At 39.5% G+C, this 3,832-nt stretch overlaps 1 pseudogene; it reads right to left on the bottom strand.

The window, feature by feature from the left end:
- Window positions 1–457: 457 nt before the first annotated feature.
- Window positions 458–1,439, bottom strand: LOC110297181 (glyceraldehyde-3-phosphate dehydrogenase pseudogene; annotated as a pseudogene).
- Between the last annotated feature and the right edge of the window lie 2,393 nt (window positions 1,440–3,832).

Below are 3,832 nucleotides of genomic sequence, written 5' to 3'. Positions count from 1 at the left end.
AAGCTTTTATTGTTTTATTTTAGAGACAAATGCTGTTAATCTGGTGATTTGACCAAATTCCTTTACTCACGTTTTGGAAAACTCAACAGGAGAGGACTAATCTTGACATTATTGACTTGTTATGAAGAGAAAGAAAAGCCACTGGGAAAAGTGTTCTTCTTAAAGGAAACAGCTGCTTTTTGCACACTTATTGATGCTGTTTGGTGGTACCCCTCACATAAAGGAGCCAATCTTCTTTTCTTTATTTATTTTGGAGGGTGTATAGCAAACTTTGTTAATGGTATTCAAGAGAGTAGGGCTCCCTAGGCCGCTCCAATTATTATGGGGTTTTGAGATGGAAACTGTGAGAGAGATGCTCAGTGTAAGGGCCAAATTGGGACAGGGACTCCTCAGCAACTAAGGGCCTCTCTCTTGTTCTCAGTGTCCTTGCTGGGGTAGGTAAGTGGGCCAGGGCCTCTTAGTCCTTGGAGGCCATGTAGGTCATAGGGCCCACCACTATGTTGCTCTAGCCACATTTATTGTCATACCAGGAAATGAGCTTTACAAAGTTGTCATTCAGAGTAATGCCATCCCCAACATAAAAGGTGGAGGAGTGGGAGTTACTGTTGAAGTCACAGGAAACAACCTGGTTCTCAGTATAGCCCAGGATACTCTTCAGTGGTCCCTTGGGTGCCTACTGCACCACCTTCTTGATGTCATCATACTTGGCAGGTTTCTATAAGAGGTATGTCAGATCAACTGCAGAAACATTGGGGATAGAAATATAGAAGACCATGCCAATGTGCTTCCTCTTCAGCTCTGGGGTGACCTTTCCCACAGCCTTGGCAGCATCAGTGGATGCAAGGATGAGATTATGGGCAAGCCCACAGCCATCACAACACAGTTTTATAGAGGGATTATACAGTCTTCTGAGTGGGAGTGATGGCATGAACCAGTCTTGGGTCCTTCCATGATGCCAAAGTTTTCATGGATGACCTTGGTCAGGGGCGTGAAACAGTTTGTGGTGCAGAATGCATGGCTGACAATTCTGAGCAAGTTGTCATATTTCTCATGGTTCATATCCATCACAAACTTGGGGAATTTGGCAGAAGGGACAGAGATAATGACCATTTTGGCCCTACCTTTCAAGTGAGCCCTGGCCTTCTCCATGTGAAGACACTAGTAGACTCCACAATACTTAGCACCAGCATTATCCCATTTGATGTTAACTCCTAGAAGATGGTAATTGGCTTCCTGATGATGAAAATCTTCCCATTCTCAGCCTTGACTGTGCTGTTGAATTTGCCTGAGTGATACCCAAACATGTAGGCCATGTAGTAAAGGTCAATGAAGGGGTCATTGATAACAACAATCTCTACTTTGCCAGAAGCAGAGGAGAAGGGAGCCAGTGTAACCAGGCATCTAATACAGCCAAATCTGTTCACACTGACCATCACCATCATGTCTATGGATTGTGGCTGGCACTGTACATGAAGATGTGGTTGTCTTTGGAATAGGGAGGAGCAGAGAGCCGCTGATGATCTTTTCCATCTGGTCATTTCCCTTCAATTTCTTTCCCACTCTGATTCCTATTTGCCCTTTCCTCAGTGAATAGATTGCTATGAACTACATCAAGCACCACTAAGTTCTCTAGCAGGCAAAACAATTTCAGACATGATCAAAAATGAACATGGGGCATGAACCTACTCAGGCTTAAATCCATCCTCTTAGGGAAGAGAGAGAATTCCCCCTAAGTATAAAAGTTTCCAGTTCTGACAAAGACTAGATCCAAATATCCATAGACTACAGCATTGTGAAGGGTACATCTGGTGCTTTCATAGCTGTTTAGTTTTTTGTTTGTTTGTTTGTTTGTTTTTTATCAAACCTCTGTTATGGCTAAATTATAGGTATAAGGTTCTTTGCTTGTACATTCTTTAGGCCTGAGTTTATCCATGCCCAGTGTTTTTGAGACCCATAACTTTTAATGAGGTTTAGCCTTTAAAACTCCCACTTTACAAAAACAAGAATAATTTCTAACTGAATTTTGAGTATTTATTTTATACCCACAGATAAGTGTAGCTCTTACTCCTTATCAAAGACACTTCTCTTTGCAACAGGAAGCTATTACAGAAAACTATGACCTGAAAAATACAGAAAACAATGTGCCACCCAGCTCCAATAGATAAATCTATAGTGAAACTCCTTCATCTAAGGCTCAGGGGAGGTCAAAAGGAGGGTCACTGATACTGTAAGATTCAGAAGAACAGGAAGTCTACTGTGAGGTTGTGTCTCCTAGAATTAACAGGAAGCCTTCATGCATGACATCTGTCTAAACAAGAACTGAAGAAGTACAACAGCAATAGATGGGCTAACACTGAAGAGAAAAATCTCTTGGGGCCCCACTCATAGATAAAGAACTATAGGCAACAAAGGAATGCTGAGAGTGAAGAGAAATAGTCTTCTCCAGGTAAGAGTCTCCAGTTGGTTATTCAGTACTAAGTGGTCAATCTTGAAATCATATATATGCAATTAACACTAGACAGACTGTATTGGTTGTATTTATTAATGTAACAGTAACAACTAAAGAAAAAGAGGCCATGATTTCCAGAGGAATCAAGGTAAGGTAAGTATAAGAGCAGGCTTGCAAAGAAGAAAGGAAAGGGGGAGATTTTGTAATTACATCTTAATTAAGAATGGAAACCAAGTTAAAAATCAGATCTTTAATGGTTCTCCTAAGTCATGGAACATTTAGTTGCTCATATAAAACAATCACTCAGCATTAAAGATGATTAACTTATAGAATTCTACCATGCAAAAATTCCATTTCTTATTGCCTTAGGTCTAACTCCATCAACCAATCATAAAAGAGTTAATTATGAATCAAGCAAATATCAAAATCTCATAGTTTCCCAATGGTTACTGAATCACATGTGCTGAAAAAAAATCCAAGTGCTCAGGTATTTTCAAGTATTTTTCCTTCCAAATTTCACTTAGTTATTTGTTTATCAACTCTCTTGACCACTGCACTAGAGTATAGTAATATTCCTATGTGTTAACTTCTGATTCCCTCAAGCCTGTGCACAATGGAACAGAACAAGTAGTCAGTTGAAACAGGGATTGGGAACTCATGATCATTTCTTTCCAATTCAGTAATCACTGAAAAGTGATGGGCTTGTTGTAGCAGGGTAAAGATGGTATTATATAAGGCAATATCCAGACTGGGAATTGTCCTTCTCTTCTGAAAAGTGATACTTAACTTTTCTCTAGTGGGGCACCTTAGTCGAAGGTGTTTACCTGAAAAGTTGAAATCAATGAATGATGTACCAGAGTTATAGTAGGCTAAGGCTTACACTTATTTCCTACCATCAAACTGAGAGGGTATTCACTGAGGTGGTATGATCTTCTAAGAAACATTTTATGTATACTGAGAGACATTTTTGACTGTCACAGTAGAAAGAGAGGATGCTGTCAGATAAAAGGCCAGGGAAGTTACTGAATAACCTCCAGTTGACAGAAGGAACCCATGTAACACTTTGACCAAAAAATATTAACATGCTGAAGTACTAGATACAATTCCACCTGTCTCCCCTTGAGTCAAGGAAACATCATAAAATGTGATTTAGTGAGACAGCTGTTAACACACAGATAATACTGAAACTTCTTGGATGAATTTTTAGTTAAACAAATCAATTACAAACCTTGATGGTCTGTTCTGCTGCAACATATGTCTTTGAAATCTGAATTAGTCCATGTGTGATTATAAACAGAGGACTGGTGCCAGAGAAATGCAATACTATCATATTTTCTTACGTCATCTTCGTTTTTTTTTTTTCCCTAGATCATTAGTGCTGTA

This window comes from Mus caroli, unplaced genomic scaffold (assembly GCF_978045245.1).
Source record: "Mus caroli unplaced genomic scaffold, Mus_caroli_1 scaffold_8, whole genome shotgun sequence".
NCBI classification, from domain to species: Eukaryota; Metazoa; Chordata; class Mammalia; order Rodentia; family Muridae; genus Mus; species Mus caroli.
Note: the sequence above shows the minus strand (reverse complement) of the source record. Positions and strands in the feature narration are given on the sequence as shown.